Raw genomic sequence first — 17948 nt, forward strand, 5'->3', positions numbered from 1 at the left:
AACACACAGGCTACGCCCAGACCCGCGGTGTTGCTCACATGGGTACGACGCACGGGTACTGGAAACCCCCAGGCCAGCTTCTTTACTGCTACGAATCACAAACCTATTTCGTACCTAATTTAGTGGTACTACTCGCAAGTACAGGCAACCCATGGTGTTCCCCGCATGATGGTACGAATCAAAAGTAGTTTCATGGTTCTAATTCAATCATCCCTCGGTTGCCCCTTTTAGTCGCCTCTTACAACAGACAGCGTAGTAGGTTCGTGGATTTCAAACAGTACCTCAAACATGTTTACAGTATGCACTGTAGACCAAGGTCTGAGATATCAATAATGTAACCATAAAAATAAGTAATGGTATATAAACATTACACACAGTGACGCTAAACCAGATCCGCTCGGTTATTTGTCCAATAAGAGGCATTTGTCGGTCAGTTTAACATTATCACTTGTAATTTTGCTAATATAACAATTTATTGCTCAAGTTACCCTCCTGTTCAATACATCAAGTGTTTTACACTTAAAATATACTTGTAGCGAACTTAGCTGTCAATACAGAAATCATGAGACTCATATGTTTGGTATCATCACTGGTAACGTCAGTGGTGGTGTACAGAAAGTACATGTAGGACGAATGTAAACATGGCAGGAGTACCCATTTCTGTACTTCTGCAAGAAGGATGCCAAAAAATGGATGTCGCCACTCATGTTGGACTGAGTCACAGTGATGTCTCCAGAGTCTGGAAAAAGTTCCAAGGTTGCTAATCGACAACAGAAGGGATGACCACAGAAAATAACTCATAGGGAGGATTGGTATTTCTTACTTTAAACACACCATAGGCCCACTGCAACTACCACCTTGTTCTATCAGGATCTTTGGCGGGCCAGCAGAGTGAATTTGTCACATCAGACAATGCGAATTTGGCTGCAAAATGGAAAACCGATATCAAGGAGGCCTGTGTAAACAGCTCCTATTAAACCACACCATAATGCAGTTCATGTGATGTACAAAACAACTCACAGCCCATGGCATCAGGAAAAATGGAAGCATAAGCTCCTTCCTGATGAGGACACCATAAACTTGAACCCATACAGCAGGAGTCTGGAGACGATCCGGTGAGAGATGGAACGAACCCTTCAACCTGGAGCACCATCAACAGTAAGGGGATTCCACCATGTTTAAGGGTCGGATAATTCTAGGTCGACGTATGCCTCTAATTCTCCTATCCAAGGTAATATGACTGATCTAGTATACAGAGACAACATCTTCTATCTAACCTGTAGCTAGAGGATTAGCTGCCAGTGTGGGCGCAAGCTTTATACTACTGGATAACAATGCTCGTGCCCATCGACCCAGAGAGGTCAATCAGTTCCTTAACCTTTTCCGGTCCAATGCCACCTTGACATCGTGGTTTATTGTAACTGGTCCAACGTCCAGGTCACCTTGATATTATATTTCGTTCTACTTGAAAAGTTATTTATTGAAGTTCTTTGACCTGATTGAGGTCTATCGATATCCCTGGAGTTTTTAGAGCACAAAGGAAACCGTTTTGCTATCTCCATGAAAATATTATGAGATATATGTAGCCGTGTATCGTCATGGTTACCCACGACCTGTCAGTTGTGTTTACATTGAGTAGTGCTGCACACGTGTTGTACCAGGCGTGTTTATCTGTGAATGCGAATTATCTTAGTTGAATTTGCGATATAAAAGCAGCAAATATGAATAAAGATGAAACTCGTATACAAGTTTATTTAGACAGCAGCGATGATGATTATCTATATGAATTAGAGGAAGAGTTTAGAAAACTGTGAAGTGAAGATGAAGGTGTAGTGAACTCCAGCATTGCAAGTAAAATTTCAGTGACTGGACCTGTGAGTAAAAAAAAAAAAAAAAAAAAAAAAAAAGCACGGAATGATCCCGGACCATCATATGCTGTTTTTGAAGATTCAGAAGAGGAAGTTCCAGTGACTGCTACAAAAGCAAGAAGACGTGCGAAGGTAATGGGCCGGGGTGGAGGAGGGGATACGACACATAGCAATACTGACTCTTCTCAAGTTAGTGGTTAGTGCTGATAATTTGAGTAACAGTGATGCTGAAAATACTTCCGCAAATAAAAATGGGAATGCAAATGACAACAGTGTTTATTGGAATGTAACATTTCATGATAATGAGCCTCCTAGACTAAGTTACTCATCAGGTTAGAAAATTGAGGGACTGCAGGTTCCTCCTAGCTGCATCACTCCACTTCAATTTTTTGTGATATTTTTCACTCCTGCAATGACGACAAAAATTATAATGGAAATTAATTCCTATGCAAGAGAGGAAATTAGTGAGAAAAACTTGTCTAAATACTGTATTTGTCATGACTGGGTGGATGTAACCAAACAAGAAATGTGGGCATTCTTAGGCCTAATTATCAATATGGGAATTGTTCATTTGCCAGATATAAAAGATTACTGGTATAAAGAATTTGTCATGTGCCTTTCTTCAGTGAAAATTTCACTAGGAAGCGTTTTACAAATATTTTGGATGCTCCATTAGGAAAACACTACAAATCACGGTTCCAGCCTTAGAACCAGAAAACAGAAAGTAATTTTCTAAAATATGTTGACAGTAAATGAACGAAATATTTCATACCTGGGCCAAACTTCTCAGTTTATGAATCTGTTATTGGTTTCAAGGGAAGAATATCCTTTAAAACCCCAAGAAACCAACTAAGGGGGGGCTCCGTGTGTATGTTTTGGCGGACTCTTGCTGTGGATTCATTGTATCCTTCGTACCTTACCACGGAAAATCGGCAAGTGAAAGCCTTATCAAACCAGAACTTCCCTTTACCTCTAGAATTCTGCTTCATCTCTACACGAACCTGAAAGAAGTGTGGCCTGATGCAACTGGTTACCACATTTTCACAGTAATACCAATATAATGGTCCGTTATTGGACATTATAAATTTTCCAGCCAACTCATTCTTGGTTGCCTGCGTTTCGCCCTCGTGTGCTAAGTTAGGCTCGTCAGTTGGGACTTAGCACACCACCCAAGACGCAAGGCTAGTGCATACCGTGGAGGCCAATAACGGACCATTATATTGGTATTATAAATTTACTCATTCGGGACAAATATTTTAGGTTCCCTATGGGAATCAACATCTACATCATTTGATGGCCAGGCAGGCATCTATTTTTGGAAATGAGACATAGCTCTCATAGTGCATTGGCACTGCTGGTGGCTTCAAATAGCCTATGCAGTGGCCTCCACGGTATGCACTAGCCTTGCGTCTTGGGTGGTGTGCTAAGTCCCAACTGACGAGCCTAACTTAGCACACGAGGGCGAAACGCAGGCAACCAAGAATGAGTTGGCAGGAAAATTTATAATGTCCAATAACGGACCATTATATTGGTATTATAAATTTACTCATTCGGGACAAATATTTTAGGTTCCCTATGGGAATCAACATCTACATCATTTGATGGCCAGGCAGGCATCTATTTTTGGAAATGAGACATAGCTCTCATAGTGCATTGGCACTGCTGGTGGCTTCAAACAGCCTATGCAGTGGCCTCCACGGTATGCACTAGCCTTGCGTCTTGGGTGGTGTGCTAAGTCCCAACTGACGAGCCTAACTTAGCACACGAGGGCGAAACGCAGGCAACCAAGAATGAGTTGGCTGGAAAATTTATAATGTCCAATAATGGACCATTATATTGGTATTATAAATTTACTCATTCGGGACAAATATTTTAGGTTCCCTATGGGAATCAACATCTACATCACATTTTCACAGACCGCTTTTGCACTAGTCCAATAGTAGCCACCGAACTTCTTAGTGTAAACTGTCACCTCACTGGCACACTGATGCCTAACAAGAAAGACGTTTACCGGGCGAGTTGGCCGTGCGCGTAGGGGCGCGCGGCTGAGAGCTTGCATCCGGGAGATAGTAGGTTCGAATCCCACTATCGGCAGCCCTGAAAATGGTTTTCCGTGGTTTCCCATTTTCATACCAGGCAAATGCTGGGGCTGTACCTTAATTAAGGCCAGGGCCGCTTTCTTCCAACTTGTAGGCCTTTCCTATCCCATCGTCGCCATAAGACCTATCTGTGTCGGTGCGACGTAAAGCCCCTAGCAAAAAAAAAAAAAAAGAAAGATGTTCCTTCACAAATGAAGAAGCCAAAACTGAAGAGAGGTGAGAAGGTGGCATACCATAAGAATGCGAACGTGCTAATTTTGGCCTGGCATGAAAAACGTGTAGCGACTATGCTCAGCACGTGGAACACATTATTATCAGAGACTGTTAGGAGGAAAATAAAGGGAAACCAAAGGGAAGAAGTTGTAGAGAAGCCCAATGTTATAAGCAACTATACAAAGCACATGGGTGTTGTCGACACTAATTACCATTTAGCATCCACCTACTGTTTTCTCCACGAGACACTGAAGTGGTGGAGAAAGTTGTTTTTCTGGGGCATAGAGATCTGCATTATCAATGCGTACATACCGTATGTGGAATGTTCCAAAATGAATCACATCATGTTCCGACGACAGCTCGTAATGGAAATGGTTGGTGACTATCTTGGTGGCAGCAGAAATTCCAGAGGGCGAACTTCAACAGCTGACAAAGAACAATGACTGAATGGCAAACTCCACATAATTCGACATCCTGAAGGAAAGCACAAAGACTGCATGGTGTGCTCAAAGCAAAATGTCCCCGGTGGAAGAAGAGAAACTACCTTCATCTGCGAGACATGCAATAGGAAACCGGGTCTGCATGTTGGCCAGTGCTTCAAGAGATACCATACCCTCAAAGATTACAAGCTATAAATGACAGTGGTGTATCCTCAGAGCTTCGGTGGGCATTAGTCCCTGCATCGGTTCAATTTCCTGGAGAGTACTAAGAGACAGGTTGCCAACACAGAGTAGTGATATCCAGGTAAAATGGGGACACTCTGCCTCTGCAGACGACTTGCTAGAGATGTCAGACTTTTGTGTAAAGCTATAAATAACCAACTAGACTAATGTTTATACAATAATCATAATAATATAATTATAGTGGGGGTTTACCTGTTCCCCTATCGGGTGCATCTCAGGTGGCGGATGGGGGGGCTTGCCGGAATTGTCCGGAGGGTCTGAGGGAAATAAAATACCTCTCACGGACCAAAAACAGGCACAGCCAGAACACGTCTTGAGGCAACACGTAAGCAAAACATCAGCTGTCCGCATGGACTAACAACCCGTACGATGAGAGTGAATCGGTAATCAATGACTCACTCGCCCCGGGCTCAAGCCCTTTAGTTAAAATCAACTATGAACATAGCATGATGGAAACACAAGCGACAGAGAGACTACCTCTGTCCCGAGCTGATAACAGTGAAGATAAACCTGGTCATTTGGATTCTGGGGGACCAGGACATCATGCTGGGAAGAGTCGGAGCTTCCCAAAACTCCTCAAACCCAAGAAGACACAGCACATTGGTACACTTAACGTACAGGCACTGACCGAAACAGGAAAACTCAAGACAGTGACAGATTCGGAATCCTCATACTTTACAGGTCATTATCCTTATGGTTAATCCATATTGAATACTGTTATTAAAAACTATTACAGTAAAACCTTGTTAATTCGAAGTCATTGGGACGCAAAAATCGGACTTCGAGTTACGTGATTTCGAATAAACCGCCAACACGTACTTCAGAAATGCCAACCCTCGTGGCGTCACAATACATTCTAAGACCCGTTACTGCATGCAATTAACCTTGATGCACAGTTTAAAGCTCTCAAATGCCGTGGAAAAAAACTATTTCCAAAATGTATCCAACAAAGTGCATTTACATTATTCAAATAATGCACTTGTACAAAACAATGGCAAACATAACCTCACGCAATGAAGGGAAGAAAAACAGGATTCAAAGACAAGGAATAATTATGCTGGCTCCACTGTACAAATGCTCTATCGGATTACTGTACTGCTTGCATTTTTAGATGCCTTGCACTGGCAAGGAAAGTGCCCGACGCCCTTAAAATATCGTGGCTTTTCGAACTTTCCTATGATGGGGGAAGGAAGTCTCTCGCTTCCGTGTGCACTGCATAGCAACACAGTACATTTCGTGGCTGGCAATTCTCTCCTTTAAAACCATATGTCCGTTTGGCCTCAGCATTTTAAAAAATAAAACAAACAATACAGTTTCATTGGCATTGACAATAATTTTTGGTGCATATGAATTGATTATAGGCTATAAGCCACGCTTTTTCGCCAACTGTCGGCATCGCCAGTGTTCGTGGATTCTACCTCTTCGCACACTGCCTGCTACGTGATGCTGTGGCGTTCCTTAAAATGCCGAATAAAAAATAATTACGATTCCGCTCGAACATAGCAGATATGAAGCACACTGTAGACACGCGGAAGTAGGAGAAAGTGCGCAAAGTTACCTCTTCACGTTCCGGAAGACGCATTCTTTCATGACGCGGAGAAATTTTGAATTTATACTACTCTGTAAAATACAATTTTTTTCAAAATGTAAAGGCAGTTTTGAATTAAAAGTCTGAATTTCGCTAACGGGACAGACACTGTTCTTCGAATTAAACGATTTAAATAACATGCAAAACCATACCTCATGTTTCGGGGAACGAGCGCTGCTTTGAATTAGGCGAGATTTTGAATTAACTGATTTTGAATTATCAAGGTTCTACTGTATAATAGGAAATTATTTATTGTCCACCTATTCAATACTATCCCCACCTTTTGGGGGTTACAGTTTCATACAATTATCTCTCTTTATGGGACGTTTCGATCACTTATCGAGCATCCTCAGCCTTAACTTAATCTTAAAATGATGACCCTGAACAATAGTGAACATATTAAAAAGTCAATTGTCAGTATTAAAATGACTATAGTCTCTAAAACTAACTTACATTACATCTAAATAAAACAACACTAAACACTTCTTAAAACGTGATAACATGAGTAATTAAAATTATCACATTGTCAATCCAAAGCCTTGTGTCCTGAACTAATAATAGATCTTTCATCTTACAGACAGTAAGTTTTTAAATCTCAAATACCTCTAAGGTAAACTCCAATCTTACAGAAACGAAACTGAATACAAAACTTATGACATAGTGTATCTGAGGTATGTGTATTAAAATAGAGGGTCATCATGATGAACTGTGAATACACTAGAATTCATATTGCCTTAAAACACAACAGACTACTTTTGGCTTCCGCACATATTCTGCATTCTGCCAGTTCAGACCCAACTGAAAAAAGTATCAAAAACCTAGAATCCCACGGATTGACCCAGAATATCCGAAAAAAACATGCACAAGTGTTTGCACAATCATTACAAACAAATGTACAAACATGGGACACACTTCTTGAGACCATCCAAGAATCATCAAGGAAACTTGGCCAAACCCCCCGAAAACAGAAACACAGGGGGTGCACCTCTGACTGCGACAAAGCGCTGGAATCACGTATTCGAGCCTGGAAGAATTGGCACAGCCACCAAACACCAGAGAATTGGAAGATATTTTCAGAAACCCAGGCGCGAACGTCCAAAATACTCAGACGAATTAAACGCACATACCACCTCAAAAGATTAGAAGAAATTGATGACAACTTCAAAAGAAACAACACACGGAATTTCTACAGGGAAGAATTGAGCAACTACAAGCTGCCCAATCTTTGTTTTCATTGCCCTGATGAGACACTGGAGACCAACACAAAGGCCAACTGTTACATCCTGAAGCAGCACTTTGAGAAGTTACACAACAGTGAATCACCTACGGAGAAACTGCAATTCCACATAGGTGCTCCAAACCCAGATTCATTCCACCTACACATGATGCGGTACTGAACCATATCGTTATATGCTCCAGGTATATAATATTTGATAATGCATAACACTGTGGGCTTATTTCATAATATAGCATAGTGAGGGAGTAAGTTAGAAGACGGTTGGATACTGGACTGCACTTGTGTAAGAGACCAGCCGGTACCTAGCTTGTATCAACAATTCTTTCAAATTTGAACGAAGTCGTTGGGAAGGGCAGCTGCATTGCTCTTCATTCTGTGAGTTCGAACTTAGCCAATCATAAGCTGGTAGGAGGAGTATGGGGTGACTGGGAGTCACAGAACAATGAAATCAGTATAACCAACTTTGTTTACTAGAGGACTGGAACCAGTATGAGATTGCGAGAGAAATCCGTCATCGTGCGGATATTCCACAGTACCGACATGTCCAGAGTGACAGATGTGAATTTACCTATGCCTGTAGGTGAAAATATTGGTTACTTGAAATTAATGGAAAGATGTTGCATTTTCAACGGCTCGTTGTTTAAACTCAAGCAGCGGTTGAACCGACATCCTATTCACTCATGGGGACTCCCCGGTTTCAAATGGAAGTGAGTGAGTCTTAACGAGGAGAGAGGAGAGCTGGGTCATTCCTGTTCTGTTCGTCAGTGATACTTAATCGCTAACCGACCCTGTATTTTGCTAGAGACGCTTTATTCAGGAGATATTTGAACTGGCTGACTGTGATTTGCAATGCACAATGCTTGTGCGGAATAAACTATTCCAATTCGGGAGCGATATCAGTTTTATTAAAGTAAAGTAGTTACTTCTACCCGTAACAATCATTAAAGAAACACCAAGGTGCGGGTTGGCGAATAAGTTAACCAACTATCCTAAAGATGCACAATTAGAATTTAAGAAGGTTCAACCTATTCAATACAAAGTGTGTTGTACAAGGTGTTTACAACATGTTATTTATTATTACTAGTACCGGTTTCAACGCTTAGTGGCGTCATCATCAGCTCGAAATCACAAAGTGGGCAGGGTATATAACACAAAATTGTATACATGATACACGCATTGCAAAGTACAAATGATTGACAGTTTTTACATTAAGAGCTAGATGAATGATGAGTAAAATATGATGGCATAATATAACGCATAGAGGCGTTATAGTCTAATGAGATAGGTAGGTATTGTACAATAAAATTGGTCTGATGAATGAGAGTAAAAGTCTTAGTATAATAATAAAACGATGCGGTAAAATTGTCCACTCTTCTGTTGTTATCAATGGAGATATTTAAGTCCAGGTTCAGTGTTGTTTGTGGTTGGCAAGACCATCAAATATTTGTTTAAGGCCGGTACGCCTGACCTTGGGTGGTTGAATAAGGTTGAATTTTGAGGTCATCTCAGCTCAACATAGATGATGAAGCTTAAAAGGAAGAAAAGCTAAGTTAATGAAATGGATAGCTAAAGATGGGTTTGCGGCCGAATGTGATGGAATATGGGACTCACCTTGTTCAGCGTGCTGGTTGTGTGTTGTGAGAAGGGTTGTGGACGAGTGAGATGGATGTGAGTAAGTTGAGTGTGAGTGGGGGAGAGGTGGGAGGGGCAGGAAAAGGAGAGGGGGGAGGAGAGAGGAGGGGAGTGGAAGGGATGGGGAGGCGGAGTTTAAGGCGGGTCAGGGGGATGGAGTGGTGGTAGTGTGCGACATAGAAGTGTGTTGTGTAGAGCGTAAAAGATCGATTTCTTCTTCATGGATTTGATGCCTCTAAAGACTGATTTGGAAGTCGAAAAGAATATTAGGTTTTTCTGAAATTTCATTCAGGTTTAGACTGGGATTAAAAAATTGGTCTAAATGAATAAAACAGTTTTCCGTAACATCGAGTAGGTCTTGTTCTATGGTAGTGAAATTATGCTTTGAGTCATGTATGTGTTGGCCTATTGCAGAAAACCTATTATACTTAATGGCATTGACATGTTCTAGGTATCTAACATTGAAACTTCTTCCGGTCTGTCCGATGTATGAGGAAAAACAGTTATTGCATTTGAAACGATAAACACATGACTTCGCGTGAATGTCGGATTTGTTTATTGACTTGGAACTGTGCACTATTTCTATTGTTGGTTCTGTACAAAAAATTTTAATATTATGTTTCTTGAAGATGTTAGTTACACTGTGTATGTTTTCATTGAAAGTGAAGGTGGCGTATAGGGCGGGATTAGATCTTTCTCTGGTTAATGTTGACTTTAGTCTGTGTTTACATTTGTTGATAATGCGTTCTATGAATGAGGAATTATATCCGTTATATTTAGCGATGGCACGTATGGTATTCAGTTCTTTCTTTAGATTTTCTTTAGATAACGGTATGCTCGGTCTACCATACTGTAGTAAGTGGCGCACTTATGTTGTCGCTGTTCGTGTTGGTTTTCTGTAGATATTATATTCTAGTGAGGAAGGCAGTCTCTTAATTGTAAGGTCTAAAAAATTTATTGAGTTACTGGACTCGGACTCCAATGTAAATTTTATATTAGAATCTATATTGTTTAAACTGTTGAGGGTGGTAGCTTCATTTACCGTTCTGTCATCTAGAATAACCAGAGTGTCATCGTCATATCTGGACCAGAAAAGTATGTTTGAGAAGATATTATTGTTATTAATTGTCGTGTATTCTAGGGAATCTATGTATATCTCCGCCAAAATTCCTGAGGCCGGCGACCCCATAGCCAGTCCATCTTGTTGGTATATACATTTGTCAAATGTGAAATAGTTGTTGTGAATCACTAGTTTTAGGACCTTCATGAAATCCTGGATCTCGAGTTTACTTAGCCCACTATGTGCTTTTAGGTTATTTTGAATTATGGGAAGGAGATTTTTAGTGTTAATGCTGGGATACATATTGTTGATATCAAATGAATGAAGGGTGTGAAACGGTTGTATTTTAATTTTGATCAGTTTTTCGATTAATTCAATAGTGTTTTTTATAGATTTTTTTTGACTGAAATTTATAATTTTTACTAAGGAATTTCTGAATGAAATGGGCCAATTTGTATAATGGGCTAGGTCTGTAGTTAATGATGGGGCGTATGGGCACACCTGTCTTATGGATTTTGGGGAAAGCTTTGGCGGTAGGCAGACCGGGATTCATATTAAGTAATCGCTTTTTTCTTGTTATGTAAAAAGGAATGATGTATTTTTTAAAGTTTATTTTAGGAGACGTTGGATTTGCTGAGTCGTATCTTTTTTAACTATAGAGAAGGAGCCGTTATTGAAAAAACTTTGTTTTTGTTTTTTCAATATAATCGGTTTTATCCATGACAACGGTCGTATTGCCCTTATCGGCTTTTATAATGAAAAGGTTGTGATCTTTAATTTTCTTCGCGAGTTTAGTTATATGTTCTCGTTCTGTGAAGGTTGTTACGATCTCCGCTACTGCTACGTATACTCCCTACCTTCGCATGCTGGTTTTCGCCGATCACGCCACCACTGCTTCACTCGCTCTTCTGCTGCTCACCTGTCGTCTGCCGACTCTGCCCATCACGTGATCCTAACGTCATCTTCTTCTCCACGCACCGCCCTCTCTGCCTGTGTGTGTGCTTGCGCTAACCTCTATTGGACACGTGATTATGACGTTTCTGGAATATGCTGGCTTTCAACTTCTCTATTCTTCTCGACGTTTCTGTACGACTATATAATCTCGCTCCACCGCTCTAAACATTGAGTCTGGCTTTGTTACGGAATGGTGGAAGCACCCATACAACTAATACGTTCTATATTGTCATTTACCATCTGGACTGTTATTTTCTTCAGGTTATCCGGTGAGCAAGTTTTATCATAATGTTATTTTGACATTAAATTCTTCATTGGGCCATCTGCCCCACTTGAACTTTTTACTTTCGCCAGCTTATTACGGCATAAAAAATATATATGCAGGACATTATTTTGACTATTTCCTTTCAAACACGAACTGTACTACGGACAATGGAATTTTGAAATCACAATATCTGCTTCCTTGGACCAATGCTGCCTTTTGATATAATAATTATAATAACACATTCTGCAATGTAACTTCACCCAGCGAAGAGAATCCCTTTTCCAGTTCCATCCCTACTTCATTTTCCTTTTCCATTTTTTTCACATCTTCTTTCAGGTTGCTTCCTCGATTTTGACTTTCATTATTCTTCATTGTAACCTTAATACTTATTCATACGGTTTTGATGTATTTTTAAATATCTATATTGTAAATGTGGCACATTTTCTTTGTTTTTCGAAGTTTCCTCTATATATTTCAGTTTAGCAAACTGTTGTCTGCGATTTACTAAACTTGTTGAGAATTGTTTACTATTTTTATTATTTGTTAAATACATATCTTACTTTGTTAAGTTCGAGGTTTTTCTTGTTCCTGTCACTTTCTCTTGGTCCTATTCCTATTCACTGCGCGAATTCTGCCGTAAATTATTATTATTATTATATCGTGCTGCTTCTTCTACCACATGTATGCTTGAGCTAAATGTATCAAATAATACAGTATACTATTTTATCTCTGCATCGTACGTACCTACGACGATAGCTAAGTCTATCTGTATTGATCGTAGAGTTCCCCCCCTTAAGAGGTTTCTATGTATATACTACTATTAGTGGGCGTTTTGTTTTTTAGGTTATGGATTTTGTTTAATTTCCGTTAAACGTCCAATCTGACCTCATCTTGTAAGTCTGAAGGCATTTTGTTTATGGCTGTTTCTGATTCTATGACTAGTGTGGTAGCGATATTAACTTTATTTGGATTTGGCCAATTGTGTTTTGGTCCTTTTTCAAGGATCTCGTTTTTCTAGGCTGATAGTTTTATTTTTGTCAAGTGAACTACTGGGGGGTGAAAATGTTCTATTAAAGACTCTTGGTTATGGGTACTCGGTTTATTAGAAATTTTGGTGGTTGGTCTGTTTAGCCTTGCGTTATTTTTGAGATTGTTAAGTTTCTTCTCAAGTGTTGCTTGTTTTTGCGCCAGTATGTTGAATAGTTTTTCCGCAAGTTTTGTTTGAAATATGTCCCATTGAGCTTTGGAAAGTAAGTGCGCTGTCTCAAGGTGTGTCTTGTATAGTTTATTGTTCAAGAAAGATTTTTTCTTGTATAACAATCTTATTTCATTCTTAAGCCATATTTTATTTACTTTGATTTGGGTTTTCGAGTGTTGAGGGGATTTACGTTGTATTTTTTTCAAGTTGGTTTTGAGAAAATTCGGAGTTAAACTGTATGATAAACATTGTTTCAAGAAGTGAATGTCCTTGCCCAATCCTGCAATCTTTATTTTTAGGCCCATGTATTGGTGGGCTTTAAATTTTGATTGGTTAGCTTTGTCATTATAAGTTAAGAACTTGTACAATACCTACCTATCTCATTGGACTATAACGCCTCTATGCGTTATATTATGCCATCATATTTTACTCATCATTCATCTAGCTCTTAATTTAAAAACTGTCAATCATTTGTACTTTGCAATGCATGTATCATGTATCCAATTTTATGTTATGTACCCTGCCCAATTTGTGATTTCTAGCTGATGATGACGCCATTAAGCGTCGAAACCGGTACGAGTAATAATAAATAACATGTTGTGAACACCTTGTACAACACACTTTGTATTGAATACGTTGAACCTTTTTAAATTCTAATTGTGAATCTCAGTTCAATACGGGAAAATTTTCTTAACTTATAATACCCTAAAGACGGTATGAACGGTATAAATTATCGACGCAAAAATTCCACAGACTTAATTAACTTCAGTGTAATTCAGTAAACTGTATCGGTTTGCGTTTTGTGGTCGCGAGAAGTACGTATGTGTATCACTATAATATCGCGACAAGAACTGATTGTACCTGGGCGTCGAGTCCTTAATTTAATGGTGCGTGAATCGAACTAATATTCGCACACAGGCTGTAGCCAATTGACGGTCAAACATTAAGGGCAGAATCTCAGTATACATGTACTACAAGTGATGAAGAGGAGATACCTAACACCATCTGTATTGCAGGAGTTCGATATACCAAAGACAATGATGACATCACCGAGGATCGACAGAGTGACTAATAGCATCCTGGAGTTTGTCATAACGGCCATGTAATCGCCACGAATGCTGAGATTGACACAAGCTAAGTTCAAAATGTCCAAATTTTAAGCATGCCTGGGGTAGTTTTTCACGCTAGTAAAGATCATTTGTAAATACGAGGTTTACTGTTAAATGACAGCCAGATTGGCAATTATTTGTGTTTCGTCAAGTAACGTAAATGTTGTTCCAGGGCTCTCTGCATGTTTGAGCCTTTTGTTCTTTATTTTAAATTTAGTTAGATGGGAAAAAGGGAATATTACGATAGATGTAGGAGCGTGTATTTTCTTTTTCAGTGGTTTCCAGTTGTGCATGAATTTGATAGAGTCGAGAGATAGGGTCATTGTTTTATAGGCAGCACACCCTTAATTTTCATGTGGGTTAATATGTATCTTAGCTGCAGTGCAGATTCTTATTTTTGTGAGCAGAGCATGATTTTCAGGTGTGATTATGAAGAAGACATCGAGGATGTACACGTCATTGCCTAGATAGGGTCTTTAATTATGAAAAGAAGGCAGGTTATATGGGGAGGGACGAACCACGGAGCTGAAGTAAAAGAAGCCAAAGGTGCTCAAAGACATAAGAGGAGAGTTGAACTACTGAATTATTAGGAGGAAGGTCAAAGGTGCCTAGATGGAAATATATAATTGATAAAAGGGGAGCATTGGAAGACAGTGTTATTTGAAGGAAGGCTAGGAATGACTATACTGAAGGATACAGGGGAGAAACGAACCCTGGTGCTGTCGAGTGGAAACCCTGAGTTGCTTTAGAGTAATAAATGAAGCTGCGGTTATGTATGTAAGAGGCATTAGACCTTGATTATAGGCAGGAAGCAGAGTGTTGTATGGAGATGAGACAGCGGTTATATTTACGAGACCAGGCGAGTTGGCCGTGTGGTTAGGAGCGTGCAGCTGTGAGCTCGCATCCGGGAGATAGTGGGTTCGAGTCTCACTGTCGGCAGCCCTGAAGATGGTTTTCCGTGGTTTCCCATTTTCACACCAGGCAAATGCTGGGGCTGTACCTTAATTAAGGCCACGGAAGCTACCTTCCCATTCCTAGGCCTGTCCTGTCCCATCGTCGCCATAAGGCCTATCTGTGCCGGTGCGACGTAAAGAAAATAGCAAGAAATAAAAATTTACGAGATGTTAGCAGTAGCTAGAACTACGAATTGTAAGAAGGAAGTATTTGGGTCTCAGACAATGGAGTGCAGCATAGCCCCCTGAAGAGTCGAGTGGGGTTGAATGAAATGAGCCAGCCCCTTCTCCCAAGTGAAGGTCGTTCCAGGAAGTTGTTTGTATAATTCCGTACAGCCCGCAATCTTTGTCAGCCAGAGAGACGTTTTTCTAGATCGCAGCTGATCCGAGCACATAGAGAATGACAGTAACAGAGTACTTCCACGAGTTTCTTGATGACACGGCCCTGACGCTATGTTTATTGGACGTGGATCCCAATAATCTCCGTCAAGAAGAAGTGTATATATTTATGTATTTTTATTCCAGATCTCTGCATGTGTAGTTTAGATGTGCACGCGTTTATTTTCAGGCATCAGTGTGTTCTCCTTTTTCGTTTGTGTTTGATTTGTGTCCTGTGTTCTTGTGATATGTGTTATCTTGATCATCGACGTTGTTTAAATATGTGCGTTTAATTAGCTCGAAAGCTAAAGTTTATTGGATTGTTGGGTTCTGTGCTATCCAATTTGTGTACGGGACAGCCCGGAGTCGAGTCAGTGTTAAATATAAGTTAGGTATAGCCCTGGAATAGCCTTGTTTGATGATCTGCGATAGATATAAATGTTCTGCATATGTAAATAATGGATCAAATACTAGTGTGATTAACTTACTACCGCAGGTATTTATAGACGATTCAACTATCGTATCCCGAACAGGATAAGGACACAGAGAAATTAGTTTGTCTCAATCCAATATCGAAATGTAGCGAAATCCCAAGTCACTCCAAAGTAATATGTTTGTTTCTTTTGGGCCGTAACCCGGTTTGTTGTAATTTTTTGCATAATGTAAATTGAGTTTCTTATGTGCACGGCACAAATTTTGTTTCATGATGGCCTTTTGGCTTTGTTCGATTTTATCCTGAAAATGATTTAACATGTAGTGTGGATAACACTGCTGCCTTTAATTTAGTAAATCCATTTTAGACCCCATTTTTTGTTTCTTATTCACGCAGTTATGTATCCGTTATCCTGTTCATGTACCTTTGGTATATACTTCTTTTGAGAGGTTAGTTTTCGTTTCGTCGCCCTTTTTTTTTTTTTTTTTTTTTACGAACGGTAACCATACGCTCTCACCGCTGAATCTGGCAAAATTTCGAGAACGGGAAGGGTACAGTACGAAGTATCATATTAAAGCTCAAAAACAATAAAGCACCAGGAGAAGATGCGTAATCGCCGAGTTGCTCAAGATTGGAGGTGAACTCCTGATTGACCGACTACAAGCCATCATTGCAAATATATGGGACAGCAGAATAATATCTGCAGACTGGAAAACTGCCTTGATCCACCCATTGCATAAAAAGGGCGACAAGATGGATTCAAACAACTATCGAGGCATCTCACTTCTGCCAATTGCATACAAAGTGCTTTCACGCGTCCTCCTTACTAGATTGGAACACCAGACAGAACACAACATCGGCAAAAACCAGGCGTACTAGACAAGGTCATTAAAACGTGGGAGAAAAAAGTACCTCGACCCCATATTGGAACAAAAGCTAAATGGATCAACATAAAATGCCCTGCTTTCGCTGACAATCTAGCAATGACTAGAAGAATTCCTAGGGAAGCCAGACATGCCATCAAGAAGGTTCATGAGATTGCTGCCAAAACTGGCCTGCACATCTCTTACGAAAACACACAGTACACGGTCTCCAAGAATGGGAATCAACATCTATATCATCTGATAGCCAAGCAGGCATCAATTTTTGGTAACGAGACAAAGTCTCTCATAGTGCACTGGCACTGCCAGTGGCTCCAAGTAGCCTACGCAGTGGTCTCCATGGTATGCACTAGCCAGCGTCTTGGTAGGTGTGCTAGGTACCAACTGATGAGCCCAACTTAGCACATGAGGGCGAAACACTGGCAACCAGGAATGAGTTAGCTGGAAAATTTAAAATGTCCGATAATGGACCATTAAATTGGTATCACTTCACTTGCACGCAAAAGACGTATGAAATTCTATGAACATTTAGCAACTCACGACTGACCAACGATTCACCAAGGAAATCGCGTTCGTTATTTTTTTTTTTGGCTTTACGTCACACCGACACAGATATGTCTTATGGCAACGATGGGATGGGAAAGACCTAAAAATGGGAAGTAGCCGTGGTCTTAATAAAGGTACAGCCCTAGCATGTGTTCCTTATCAATGGAACACAACAAACCAAAGTGCGCTGGCAAGTATTTTTTATTTTTTTTTGCTATTTGTTTCACGTCGCACCGACACAGATAGGTCTTATGGCGACGATGGGATAGGATAGGCCTAGGAATGGGAAGGAAGCGGCCCTGGCCTTTCTTAATGTACAGCCCCAGCATTTGCCTGGTGTGAAAATGGGAAACCACGGAAAACCATCTTCAGGGCTGCCGACAGTGGGGTTCGAACCCACTATCTCCCGATTACTGGATACTGGCCGCACTTAAGCGACTGCAGCTATCGAGCTCGGTCGCTGGCAAGTAGACACCCAAAAAGATCTTGCAGAAGTTGACAGTGACCCACTGGAAAGCACAAGGACTTCATATAGACAAAAGATCAACACCTACAAGTTTGCGCCTAAGAAACAGATGGCAAGAAATTTGAAATTAAAAAACGCATGCACACAAGAAAGAAGACAGGCCCACAGCGAAAGGATGAGGAAGTTTCGGTAAGATAAGAAGAACAACGAGATCAAGAATACCAATGCTAAATAATGGTTCTATGTGCTCCTTAGAGGATCAAACGCATGTATATGTATAATTATAGTTACTAATAAAAGTTCTGCATTTAATCTAAGTAAAAATGCGCAAAATTAATTTGGACCAGACTGTTGGAACTTGTGACAGAAAATTGGACTGCAGCGG

At 40.3% G+C, this 17948-nt stretch overlaps 1 protein-coding gene across 1 annotated transcript in view; it reads right to left on the minus strand.

Annotated features, from left to right (window-relative positions):
• The window catches only part of LOC136863926 (cytoplasmic aconitate hydratase), a 781251-nt gene that overhangs the window by 206086 nt on the left and 557217 nt on the right, over positions 1 to 17948 (minus strand). The gene's annotated exons all lie outside the window — the stretch shown is intronic.

Source organism: Anabrus simplex, chromosome 2, assembly GCF_040414725.1.
Source record: "Anabrus simplex isolate iqAnaSimp1 chromosome 2, ASM4041472v1, whole genome shotgun sequence".
In the NCBI taxonomy this organism is placed as follows: domain Eukaryota; kingdom Metazoa; phylum Arthropoda; class Insecta; order Orthoptera; family Tettigoniidae; genus Anabrus; species Anabrus simplex.